Consider the following 14,541-nt stretch of genomic DNA (forward strand, 5'->3'; position numbering starts at 1 on the left):
ATGAAGAGCAATACATTGAGATATGCAGGTGTTTGAATCACATTACAGCAGCCTCCCTCTGAAGCAGGTCTCAGAGGGAAGTGGAGGCAGTTAAGAGCATAAACATAACTCTCTGTCTGACTGTTAGACCCAAAATCGGGTTATTTTACATTATCAGAAACTCACCCACGCAAATCTTCTTTTTCCTTCTGCGTCCTGTCTATTTAGCTGGTTGACTAAGCATCCCACAAAATGTCCATTTTAAAAATAATAATTTTCATTTCAATCAAGATAATATTTATTTAATTTAGTCCGAAAATATGATGATTAAATAGCATGTGCAAAACTGTTGAGAACAACATAGCGAATGAATTACTGGCTGGAAAGCCATGCTTAACTTAAGCTGTAGGTTAATGTAGCCCAAATCCACAGGTCCAGGATTTAGAATACATGGCAAGTTTTAACACATACCACCTGACAGAAACTTTGCGGCTCCCAGTTACATAGTCCCATTTACACTGTTGCTTTAGTGTGGTCTTTTTGTTGAGTTGGGAATCTCAGTAATACATGCAGAAGTAATGTCAATGCAATCCTGTTGGTATTTAATGACAAACTGTTTTTTTCATTAGAAGATTTGTTTTTAAATTGTTTTTTGTGGATCTAGGAGGGGGTCTTCTGGGCTCTACAAATAGAAGTTACCTCTCTGTTAACTGAGCTTCCCTCCCTTTCCACAATGTGGACCTTTGTAAAAGGTTAAAATAAGCCTTAAATTGCATTGCGGAACCTTACATTTCAGAAGAAACCAGACTGGCGCTGAAGATGCATCATCGAGGGCCAAAGGGCCTGTACTGCGCTGTATTCTTCTATGCACCTGAGGTCATCACCACTAAGACCTGTTGCTGCTTGTCGCTATCCCAGCCAGGAGGTCATGTTACCCCACACTTGTTTGCCTTGCACCATCCTCCACAGAATCCATGTAGCTCATCTTCCAACCACATTTAGATTAATTTCCCTTTCTGCTCCCTCCACTTCGTTCTCCACAGGAGATCTCAGTTGTTTTTTTTAGCTCTGATTAAATGGTTAAAATACTGATGTTTCCAGGATATCACTTTTCCAAGCTATTTGTGCTCTTGCAAATTCAAATACCTCTTTATTTGTCTTGTGATCTATACAATGATTTTTTGGTACACGTCTTACCGCATTTGTAGTTCAAAGGCTTCGATTTATTTCCATAGCTTTTTACTTATTGTCGAGGTTTCTGAGTGTGATAGATAGATATAGGTAGACAGATAGACAGATAGACAGACAGACAGACAGACAGACAGACAGACAGACAGACAGACAGACAGACAGACAGACAGACAGATAGATAGATAGATAGATAGATAGATAGATAGATAGATAGATAGATAGATAGATAGATAGATAGACAGACAGACAGACAGACAGACAGACAGACAGACAGACAGACAGACAGACAGATAGATAGATAGATAGATAGATAGATAGATAGATAGATAGATAGATAGATAGATAGATAGATAGACAGATAGACAGATAGATAGATAGATAGATAGATAGATATAGAGCATGTGAGAGATAGATAGTTAGTTAGATGGATAGATAGAAAGAAAAAATGAGCTAACTGCTTCCTGATCTGTGTTTTTAAATTTTTTAATGTAAAACACAGATTATGGGTTCAATAATCTAATTTTTACAGGTTGTTTAATAATCTGAAATACGTCCATTATTGTTTTATTTTCCAATGAAGCCTGCTAGTTGATTTTCAAATTAATGGCAATTGTTAAAGTTCCAGTTGTCATATTCAAAAGAGGCTTGTGGAGAATTCCACTAAATTGTTCCAGTGGGAAAAGCATCATTTTACAACAGCCGGAGAAGTAACCTGCCAACACAACAGTCCTGGATGTTGCTATGGCAATGTATCCACATGACATCATACACAACAGTTCTGGTTCTTCAATGATACAGAAGATCAGCATGGAAAAGTAAGCTGACTCAACTTCTGCATTCATTGGTGGCTTAATAATGGTGATACCATGACACATTTGAGTGGGGGTGCTGACTGGAATTGAAGTATAGTGAGTCATGAGGGCTGGGAGTTCAGTAACAACAAGCTTATTTCGTGCAAAAAGAAAACGTTTTGTTTAAATGACTATACTTGATCTTAGTTCTTGATCTCCTTGACGCGGATTTCAGCTATTTCTCTCTGGTACTCGGTGTGCACAGCACAGAGTGGGATTAGTTACAGTTTTGTCTCTCTAAAGCTGTCTTCTGTGCAGCAGCCATGCCTGCATTTACATAGCATGTTAGCATTCAGAAAGAAACAAGGTACAAGGCTTCCACCATCTTAGATTCTAATCACGACCTTTAACTCACAAAGATCACTTTGGATATTGAATATAGCATGGCCTGTACCTCCTCCTGGGCTATATACGTCTAAATTAAGCATATACTGCAATTTGAATTTAGATTTTTAAAGGTGTGACTTATTACATTTTTTATTTTTTAAATCCTTGCACGACTTTTAAGAGTAAAGGAAAATTAAGCTAAGCCAAGAAAGTAAACATTAGACAGTGTATATCATATTTTTCAATAGGAATATAGCTATATTTTTCAAAGACTCCAACTGGAAATATCAGGACTCAAAGAAATGTAGGCTTCGCCACTCTGCAATTTGTTTAAATGTTTCATACTTTATAAGGTTTTAAACCTACTTTTCTAATCAACCTGTTCAAAGATGTTATTACACACCTCTGGAGCAGGTGAAACTTAAACATAGACCTCCTGATCCAGGGTAGGGACGATACCGCTACACCGCAAAAGCTATTACTCTGACTGGTCGTAGATTTCATCTGCAACATTCTCCTAATGTTGCCAGCTGTAGCAATCTTGCCTCATTGAATACATTTGCATCAAGTTTTACACTGAAGAAAGGTCACGTGACCCGAAACATTGACTCTGATTTCTCACCACAGATGCTGCTAAACCTGCTCAGATTTTCCAGCAATTTCTGTTTTTGTTTCAGATTTCCAGCATCAGCAGTTCTGTCTTCACACTGTCAGACCTCACTTGACATATCGACATCCACATATGTCCAAAATAGACTTGGAAGGCAGCAAAGAATCAGTAAGTGCTTCAAATAAATTTTATAATGAAAGGTTACAGAATGTTTAGATTTAGCTATAATGGGTTAAAAAGAAGATAGACTAAAATTGTAGAAAATGGAAAAGTTAAACATGACAGACCTGAAATAGAATGTGCTGGTGCATGCAAGCTATCTAGTTTGAACACATATACATCTGATGCGCCCAGCATATGGGAAATGGGTGGAAATCAAACCAAAATTACCCACAAATGCAGAGAAACTTGGAAATCACTGAAAAATAATGGGGCAGAGGAGTTAGAACTCAAAGATACCAGGGAAGAGTCAGATATGTGGCACTGCAGCAAGATTTGACAACTACTAAGAAAAGACAATGCTAGCATGGTTTTAGCAGCTGTCCTTAGGGTATTGGATGGTGGTGCAGAGGGTAACATCCAGCCTTTGAGAGAAAAATTCCAGGCTTAGGTTCGTGGTGACGAAGTGATCATGGAAGGTGGGTTCATAATGTAACTAAATATGGTCAACCTATAAATTCTTTTCAACATGCCTCTGTAGGTACTAAAAGATAAGGATGACTTGACAGGTCAAAGAGTTATGGAGGGTGGGCAGGAAAGTGGAGTTGAACCTGAGTTGAAATCAACTGTGATTATATTGAATAGCAGTGCAAGCTTGAGAGTCTAAATTGCCTACTCCTACTTCAAATTCTTACGTGGAGAGATGCTCCCTATAGATTCAGGCCAGTGACCCTGTCTCAGAAAGAACAAGTTACAGAAAACAGACACATACATGTACTTTTCCTGTGCCATGTATCTATTGATGTGTTAAGCCTTCTTTTTCTTAACATATCTGGATTCTGATGAGCGTAATGGTAGCACATGTGGTAAGCTTTCCAGGATAGTTCAGGAATGGCCTAGAGAAGTCTCTGAACTAACACAGGACAGCTGAGAAGCCAAAATTTCCTCTCCCTGTCACCACTCTCCCAGTTAATCATTTTCACATGTTTTTCTCTGAATGGGACAAATGTCATGTGGATCTGAGTTTGGCCAGTTTCAAGAGAATTACACCAGAATTGCAACCCCAAAATCATTTCATTTCTGAGGTCTTATCTTTTTGATGTCAGTTTTGAGTATTACAGTAATTCTGACAACTTGGGTAGCGCTGTTACAGTAATCTAAGTTTTGTTTCAACATCACAATGTGTGAGCTGTAAACTCACAAAACTAGTCAGTCAAGGGAACAAGAAATTCCCTGGGGCCAGAGGCTTATATCTAGACAACCAGCAAAGTGTATAACAAGATTTTGGAAAATCAATTATACACTTGCAAAGAAGGTGCTGTATTGCTCGGTTCATTGAACTCCCCCAGGAATAGCAGTTCTTAGTCCACGCTACACAACACTACTCTGTGTGCCCAGGAGAAATTGTATGGAAACAATGGGGGAAAATACATCTTAAGAGCTTCTCTATGGAAATAATAGAAATTTTACATTCATGGTCTTCAATACAGAGCGGAACAGTGGCTCAGTGGTTAGCACTACTGTACCAGTGGGCCAGGGACCCCAGCTTCAATTCCATCCACAGGTGACTGTCTATGTGGCGTTTACACACTCTTCCTGTGAGAGTGTTCTGGTTTCCTCCCTCAGTCCAAAGATGTGCAGATCAGGTGGATTATCCATGCTTAATTGCCCATAGTGTGCAGGATGGATTAGCTATGGAAATGCAGAGTTGTTGGGTGGGTTGCTCTTTGGAGGGTTGGTATGGAATTGATGGGCTGAATGGCTTGCTGCCACACTGTAAGGATGCTCTGAAATAAAATTTGAGAAGTATTTACTGAGAAACATATCTTGAAGAAAAATTAAGCAATAAACATTTCTGAATCAGTGTGAGTTACTCACATCTGTGTAAGGGCAGCACCATTAATCAGTTTTTTGCTTGGGACCCATCTTAGGAATACTGCTGTGAAAAGCAAACATATACAGTTTTGTGTCTGCATTTCCTCCGTGAATTCTGATTTCAATCATGCTACTGTGACAATAACATAAGTAAATTTCGAAAACGTGACCTTTAAAAAAACATTTCATTTTCCTCAGAGGAATGTTCTGAAACATGATTGACAAGGTTTCTTTTCTTTAAAACAAGCTACAACCATTCACTTGAGTTCCCTGTTGTAAAAGCATTAATTGGCCTGGTTACTATTCAGCTTTCATGTCACTTAATGTACAGAATTGTTAGAATAGCTGAAAGAAAATACAGTTTCGAATGGGGGGTGATTTTTTTTTCTAAATTGAATTAATTACTCTAAGATTATCATAGGTAAGATTTGAGCCCCTACAGAGATTTACAGTGAGAACAAATGCCTGGTTAGCGGGTGAATGGAACTGCCTGACAATATTCAGTTTTCAGTTTGTGTATGTCAGCATGTCAAAGGTCTCTTTGCCATAGCCAATCAAAGACCCAGTGCCAGTCTGAAGTCAAAATACATGATGTTGTGGCACCAATAAATAATGCGGTTTAAATATGCCAGTGCATTGGCTCTTCCGACAGACGTACTTCTACAGTCAGAAAGTGTGGCACTGGAAAAGCACAGCAGGTCAGGCAGCATCCGAGGTGCAGGAGAATCGACATTTCAGGCTTATGCCTGAAACATCGATTCTCCTGCTCTTCAGATGCTGCCTGACTTGCTGAGCATTTCCAGGACCACACTTTTTGACTCTGACTCTCCAGCATTTGCAGTCCTCACTTTCTCCTAAAAGTACCTCTACATGCAAAGGAACCAAACTCATCCTATATTTCAACAGTAACTAAGCTACAGTGCTTTGGTTGTGATAGGTGTAAAACATTTGCAAGACTTCCCACATAGCAGAAGTAAGATCAATGACATATTTAGGACAGAGGACCTCCATCTTTAAGAGTATCTATTCTGACACGCAAGAGGAAAATTGGAATGGTGCCACGCAATTCTCAGGGTAGACATGAACTCTGGGAATTGTCAAAGAGGAATAACATTTTTACAATGCGATGCTCCTATGGGTTTTTCTGGGAAGGTGTTCTATCCCCTGTGATCAATTACCTTCTGCAAGCTCAGCACTGAGCCCTTTACTAAAGCCCACAGTAGGCCTCACAGTAACTCTCACAGGGCATTGAATCTTACAGAGATGTATTTGGTATAGAGGACTGGCAGAAGACTTGGTGCAAGCCAAACTGCACACCACATGTCACACTTCTGACTGTGGCTACCACTGGATCAAAATAGTTGGGGCAGAGGTGGTGGTGGCATGATGGTAATGTCAAGGCCAGGCGGAAATTCTGGGAACATGGATTTGTGGTGGTGAAATTGAATTAATTTTTTAAAAATCTAGAATTTTTTTAAAAATAGCCTTCCAGCAACCATGGAAAATTGGCCAATTGCTGTAAATATCCATCTGATTTATTCATACTCATTTAGGAAGAAAATCTGCTGCCCTTAAGTGGTCATGTCTCCAAATTCACAGCAACTTAACTGCCCTTTGGATAATTAGGGAATTCCCTCCTATTCTGACGTCTTACACATCCGCCATTTTAATTGCTACTTCTTTGGTGATTGTGCCTTCAGCTACCAAGATTCAAAGTTTGGAATTCTCTCCCTAAACTCTGCCTCTCTCTTCTGCTATGTGCTATTCCTTAATGCCTATACATTTTTGACTAAGCATTTGGTCACCTTCGCCAATATTTCTTTAAAAAACAGAAAACGCTAGAGAAACTCAGCACTTGCTTCTCTTTTCTTTGTTTTCTAACAGATGCTGCTAGACTTATTGCGTTTCTCCAGCAATATCTATTTTGTTTCAGATTCCCAGGCATCCACAGTATTTTTCTTTTAATGTTTCCTTATGTGGCTCACTATCAACTTTTCTTTGATAATGCTCTGTAACTACACTTTATTGTGTACAAGCACTGTACAAAGGAGAAAGTGAGGACTGCAGAAGCTGGAGACCAAATTTGAAAAATATGGTGCTGGAAAAACACAGCAGGCCAGGCAGCATCCGAGGAGCAGGAGAATCGACGTTTTGGGCATAAGCCCTTCTTCAGCACTGTACAAATACAAGTTGTTATTATTGTGTCCACAATCTTTTCTTATTATTTTGGATGATTTTATACTTTCTTCTCTGGATTATTTCAACTCTCAAGTCTTACATTGCTCTGATCAGTGAGTTTCAATTCTCCATAAAACCAAACTCGTCTTGAGGTCTGAATAAGCATTTACTAACATGACCATAAAACACAGATCAAACTCATTCTAGTAACAGTTTTTTGCTGCCAGACTTATGCATTCACAAGATATCACTCCAGTCTATAAAAGAGTAGGAAGACATTAAGCCTCCTTTTAAGCTTAAATTATCCTGGGAAATGCTTTTACAAAAGATGAATCTGATGTAGACTAATAGTTACATCAAATAATTACATGTCTACAGCCAACACTTTAAATTTAAATTTAATAATGAGCTCACTCTTTGTGCAGCCGTAATACTGTATTCTTCACCCTGTTCTATTACCCTAATGCGATATGTATAGTATCATCTGTCTGTTCTGCAAGCAAAACAAAACTTTTCACTGTACCAAGGTATATGTAACAATAATAAATCAAATCATTCTTCCACCTAATTCCTCAAGTGGGCAAAATAATCATTTATAACTAACTTTTAAATAATTGCATGTTCCTTCTTCCTTTAATTACTACCAAGATGGCTATTTGCTTTTGTGAGGGTCACATTACCTCATCTAATTTGATTTTCTTGCCTAATTTGGTCAGCTCAAAGTCACTTTAAATCCAAAAAAAATGTTATTAAGACTTTTTGGATTTTGATTCTTTCAGCACTTGCAGTTAAAATGAGTGATATTGAAATTAGCCAACATGAGGCCTGAATCATTTTATTTTGCCTCAGACTGTAATGTCTTGCAATGTTCTATTTTTGTCTTTTGCCAAATGACCACTCCTGGTACCCTGTGTTATTTGCCATTTCGACCATATATGTTAACATGTAAGGGATTTTTGAGGTTAGTTGCCACCATCGATTTTCCTTCACGTTTACTTTGTAATAAGGATTGTTGGGAGAGAATACACTACCATAGAGTAACTATAGAAGAGGCATTGTTCTTAAGTAACAAGAAGGTTTATTACATGACAGTGATAAGTACAACCACATTGGTCACTAGGATGCTAGGGAGCTGATACAGATACAGCTACTCCCCCTGAAAGCTAGAGCAGAACTCCTGTCTCCATCCATAGGTAGCGTGTGAGACATCAGTCAAATGGGTAGGAGTCAATGTAACATGAACGTTGACTTCTTCTGAACCATGACTTTGCATCACAGTATTGAAATAAACTAGTTCTCTGTAACTGTGTTTTTACACACTTTCTCTACTTCAGCTAGTTCCATTTCCCTTTCACTCCTCCATCTGTTTCTCTCGACAGTTCTGTTTCTCTATGATTCTCACTGTTTCCTTCACTTTCTTCCTTCCCTCCAGCAGGTGCTATTGAAGTGCATGATTGAATATCTCTTTTCAAAATAGTTTCTTATCATTAATTCTTTTATTTATTCACTTGTGGAATGTGGGTGTCACTGGCTGAGCCAGAATTTATTGGCCGTCTCTTGTTGCCCTTGGGGTATTTGTATGATCCTGCACTCCCAATGAGATCACTGCAGCAACAAAGAGTTCTCAGAGACAGGATTGCCAAATAGCAGTCCCAATAGCATGGGATCATAAAAATGTCTTTTATATACTTAACATTATTTCTCAGTTGCAAACACATAAACAAAACAGCTTCAAAGAGTAACACACATTTCAAAAAACGAAATAAGTTCCATTTTGTATAAGAATATATAAATATTCTGAAAATCACACACTTTGCATTATCCTTTTGATATCCATTCCCTTCTAAATACAACTCTCAAAGCCTTCATTCTTAATGACCTCACAAACATCCACCAATTGATGAAAATTTGCCTGACAGATATTTCTTCATTTCTCATTGAGACTGTCCCATCCAGGTACATATTTGCCCAAACCTTCACCTTCCATAGCCGCTCCGATAATGACCAAGCTGTAAACATCAGATCAAATCTTAAAGTGACACCTTTCTTTGTAGTACCTGTTCATCATTCAAGTGTCTCACCCGCTATACCCTTTCGCTTCTTCTTTTAAGTTTTTTTCTCATCTAACCTCTTCCAGGCAACTTTGTACTTCAAAATTTTTCTATCTTTTTTCATCGGCATCTATACTCAGCAAGCCCTTGTACTTAGTGATTTCAACCTTCTTCCAAATTCCCATTGCGTCCTTTTAATATTTCTTCAATCCATAATCTCATTTAACCTGACCCACACATTGACCTGGATTTTCATCTCTGAAGCATATAGAGGGAAATGGAAAAATAAACCCCAGCCTTGCCTACCTAAGTAAGGAAAAACTGCCTATAAAGATGGAATTTTCATTTTGGGGGAGGGAGGTGGTTGGTGGGAAGTTGGTAGGTAATGGATATCTCGGCCCTCAGCCAACTCTTGTTATGCATTCTTGGCCAAAAACTCAAAAACCCATGAGTCTGTTGAAACATCTGAGCCTCAGGGAAAACATTGCACCATTAACAGCTCTCACTCTCTCATTTATACTGTTATTTGCATAAGGTTTATTACACAAAGATTAAGAAATTTCAAGGTTTTGCAGTGTCTATTATTAGTAGGTTAAAGTTTCTGAATGATAATTTAATTGTCCTGTAGTAAAAGGACATTTCTTTTAACATTACAATGAATAAATGACCGTTGTTTTAAAGCCATTGGTTTACATCCTATAATCACTACAAGGTTCGTTGGTTCTGTACTGTGTACTGAACATTGAACATGCAGGAAATGAGGTGGACTTTTTCAACTTATTTTTGAAAGGCTTGGTCATGCTGACTATGATTCACAACACCTCTGAACCACAACTCTTCAAAAAGCTGGCCTCAATGCATGAAATATTTGGGGAATGGAGCTCTCCAGATCGCTATTATGACCTCGTGAACCAAATCAGTTCACACTGTTAAAAGGAATGACTGAAAATCAGAAAGCCTAGGAATGGGATGGGGAATGCTGGAATCAGGACCTGTCCACCATTTTTATAGGGCTCCCAATCATCCCAACTCAGTGAAAATCCTGGCATAATCTTCATTATCTACATTCCCAGTGCATTGTTTTTAGAAAAAAAAAGGTCTTATCATCTGTCACACTCCCACTTCTCTTGGATTCTTCCCAACACTCAACTTGTTCCATGGTTTCCTTGCCTCTGCATTTGATGCCCTCATTTCCTACAAAGAAAGACTCACGATTATACAATGCTTTTCAGAATCACTGGGTATTCCAAAGCACTTGGCATCAAACAAAATATTTCTGAAGTGCAGTCACTGTTGTGATGTGGGTCGCACGGCAGCCAATTTTCTCACAGGGGACTTCCATACACAGCAATGTGATAATGTACAGATGGTCTGTTTTTGTGTCATTGATTGACGGATAATTATTGACCAGGATACGACTGATAATTTGAGCTTTCTCTTGCCTGTAAAATTGCTGTGGGACTTTTTTACATTCAGCTGAGAGGACTGAAAGGCCTTCAGTTTAATGTTTCTTCCAAAAGATCGCATCTTCAACAGTGCAAAACTTTCACATTGGAATATTTGCCCTTAGTGGCACTTAAAATCAGAACCGTCTGCCTCAGCGAGGAGAATGCTCCCAACTAAACCACAGCTAACAGATTACATCCAAATTATCCTCCAAGTCCTTGACTGTTCCCATCCCCTGCCGTTTCTATCAGCAAAATTCTCAACCTCTTGCACTTGAAGCTGACTGAGCTGCACTGACTGGAGGGTGCTCAGAAATTTGCTGCTCTTATCTGACAAAGGCTCTGCATATTAGCCATTATGATAGCACATGATAGCCAGTGGTATTACTGCTAGATGATTAATCCAGAGATCAGGTTCTGAGAACCTAGGATTAAATCCTACCATTTTTACAAACATGGAAATAAGAGTCAAATGAAGACCATGAAATAATTGCTGGAAAACCCCATCTGGTTCACTAATGACCTTTAGGAAAGGAAACTGCTGTCCTTACCTGATCTGAGGCTATGTGTGACTCCAGAGACACAGCAATGTGGTTGACTTTTACTTGCCTTATTAGGGATGGGCAATATACACTGGCCTAGTCAGTGACACCCACACTCTATGAATTATTTTTTTAAAATCCCTCTTCTTTCTTACTTTTGGTAAGGCCAAAGTTTGTGGCCCTTGAACTGAGTGTTTTGTTTGGTCATTTCAGGGGGCAGTTAAGAATTCCTTTCAGACGGTCTGGAATCACATATAGAGCAAACCAGGTAAGGGTGGGTTTTTACATTAGTTGATGGTGGTTTCAAGGCACCATTACTAAGACTAGTTTATTAATTAAAATTAAAATTGCACAAGCTGGGATTAATCTGTGTCCTCAGACCATTAGTCTACACACCTGGGTCACTGGTCCAATGACCAGTCCAATCTGGCAGTTCACTCACTCTAAGTTCAGTTGTATATGTAGTAATTGGAACAGTGTCAGCCAGCTGGATCTAATAGAATGAGTTCCCTGATTGGGACTGTTAACCTGATCCAATCGGGGAGTCCTGGCTGACAGATACAAACGGGAGTGTCAGGGATTCTGCTCACTCTAGGAACCGGTTCTGTGCTAGCTGGGTCAGTGTCATGTACTTGCACGCGTAAGTAAAGTGTGACTTGGTGACAGGATACAGGCCTTCAGGAGTCATTTCAGTATCTAACCTCAGCAATTAGAGTTTAAGATTAACTTCAAGTCCTGCACGCAGTCCGTTAACAGAGATTACCCACCTATTCCCACCTCCGTAATATTAATTACTTCTGCCCACACCTTACTCCTGTATTTTTGAAACACATCTTCACTTTACCAACATCATGTACTCTGACTTTCCACGAATAGTAACTTGTTGAAAACTTTACTTTTGACTACCTATTTCACAGTAAATTCAAACTCTATCACCCCTGTCATCACCAACCTTTAATGCCTCCCTATTCCCCAGTGCATCAATTCAAAAGTCCTTAATCTCAGCTGTAAATTCATGCAAAATCTCAACCTGCCTTATGTCTGCTATTTCCCCCAGCACTTCATTCCTGCATATGTCATCTACCATTCTGACTCCAACTTCCTTTGCGTCCCCACAATCTCTGCTCAACTTTCAGTGTCTCAGCCACATACTCTAAAATGCCCTCCCAACAACCCACTACTTTGCAAACTCTCTTTGCTCCTTCAAAAGCTCCTCAAAACCTTATTCTTTGATCTCACTTCTCCTTGTTTCATGGGTATTTTCACTTCTATGAAGTATTTTGATATATTTTTACCGTATTAAAAGTTCTATGTAAGTGTAGGATGTTGTTAAATATGTGAAACAGCTGAAACAAGTGAAATGTTAATTTTAAATCAAATATTTAACAACACCTTAAGAATATCCAGTATGTTTACAGTTAGTCATACTTAGATTGGTTTCATAAGGTCATCATGCCTCTCATAAATTTTCGTTTCATTTTGAACCTGGAATACAAAATTTAGTGTAAAAGTTTATGCTGTGGAGTTTGTAGCTAACAGGATCCAAATAACATGGGACAACTCACAACCAATCTGTTCAATTTTTACTCACTATTGTTATATCTTGTTACAGTTACTCTATATGATGGTATAAATATATTGCATATAGGCATTTTCATTTACATCTGTTCAAAGGAAAATTTTATTGTGAGTTATATGAGCCAACATTAATTGCAAACAGTGGGTTATTTATGTGCAGTTCACTGCATTGTACTTACACATTAATGGCTTCATATTTTTTAATGAGTACTTTCAGAATTATTTCTTGCTTTTAAAGTTCCAGGTCAAATTGAGATGTTGCAGTGTTTTGTGTTGTAATTGTTAATTAGTTTACAGAAATCACCAAAATACAAGGAAGCACTAACATTTTCTGTCAAATCACAGGAAACATATAGATGCATACAGGTGTACCATAGGTATCTCTTGACAAATCTTGAATGTCTGCTTTTTTTAAGTTCCTATAATGGGCATGATTTTTTAATTTAAAAATTGCTTTGAATTCAAGAGTGGACAGTAAATTTACATAATCAGGGAACCGTTACACTAGCAGTTTCACATGTCACAGCTTGCGTTGATACTTGATGCTAATGCAACCTGAATTTGGCCTCGGTTCTATTTTCTGCCCTGTCCCCACATCTTTGGTGTCCAGTGGGCTATTAAAAATCATTGGGCCGCCAAAGCCCTCTGAAATGGTGATTACAATCCTCTAAGTATAAATAAGAACTTCTCCTCATCTCAGTCCTAAACAGCTAACCCTTAATCCTAAGAGAATGACCTTCAGTTCTGGAAACGCAAACCAAGAAAAACAGTCTCTCAACATCCACTCGGCCAAGTCCTCTGGTGACTTCAAGGAACCATTGCTGAGACTACCTTCATGTTCCAGGCTTATTCATTCAAATTGTAATTCCATCAGAGACCATGCTGGAGTTGATCTGTGTCCCTGAGCATCAAATCTTTCCTGAAGAAGGGCTTATGCCCGAAACGTCGATTCTCCTGTTCCCTGGATGCTGCCTGACCTGCTGCGCTTTTCCAGCAACACATTTTCAGCATCAAATCTCAAGTCACCACGTTGAATTTCCACTCAGCCCGTAAGTGGAATTTTATACAACTTAAGGGGAATCACCTTTCATTCTTTTAAACTCCTACTCAGTCTCTCCTCATAGAACCACCCCCTTATAGAACAATAGAATCATCGATTGGTTGCCATTCTGAGAAAGAGGCCATTTTGGCCCATCTTTGTGCCAACTCAACAGCAGCTCAGCCGTTCCCACTCCCCTGCCTTTTTCCTGTAGTCCTGCAATGTTCATTTATTCTTTCTTTATTATGTTTCAATACTAAATCATGCAGGGACTAAAAATACTGAATGACAATCACAAAATGTTGGGGAGATACAGTCGGTTCGGATATAACACAATAGTTCCATTCTCTTGCGATCTCGTGTCATAAGAAAATCGCACAATAGCCGAGCCATTTAAACTAATGAGGCCAGAATCGCATTATAGCCAATGCAGGTAAGGAAAGTTTGTGTTCTACCAATAATGTTCTAAATTCTTCAATCATGTTCAAGCTGATCGTATTGAAGAAACCCATGTTATAGCAGAAACGACTATATTCTGTTGTGTTGCTGAGTTGCAGACCCTGTACATCAAAATGATTACACGTGCATGTTTGCATATAGTGCATCATTCAACAGAACAATTTTGGTCGATAATGTAAATGATAAGGAGAAATAGTATGTAAACAAACAACAACGCAGCTTTATTTTTCCCAAAACACGTAAGCAGTGTGGAGAAC

At 38.7% G+C, this 14,541-nt stretch overlaps 1 long non-coding RNA gene across 2 annotated transcripts in view; it reads left to right on the plus strand.

The window, feature by feature from the left end:
- Positions 1 to 2,625: 2,625 nt before the first annotated feature.
- The window catches only part of LOC148142505 (uncharacterized), a 133,467-nt gene continuing 121,551 nt past the window's right edge, over positions 2,626 to 14,541 (plus strand). For both annotated transcript variants that reach the window (XR_015751908.1, XR_015751907.1), the window contains exon 1: positions 2,626 to 3,126. This is a non-coding gene — a long non-coding RNA (uncharacterized LOC148142505). The remainder of the gene's footprint in view (positions 3,127 to 14,541) is intronic.

This window comes from Chiloscyllium plagiosum, unplaced genomic scaffold (assembly GCF_037043375.1).
Source record: "Chiloscyllium plagiosum isolate Xiang-an unplaced genomic scaffold, Cpla_swu_hap1 HiC_scaffold_28, whole genome shotgun sequence".
Taxonomy (NCBI): Eukaryota; Metazoa; Chordata; class Chondrichthyes; order Orectolobiformes; family Hemiscylliidae; genus Chiloscyllium; species Chiloscyllium plagiosum.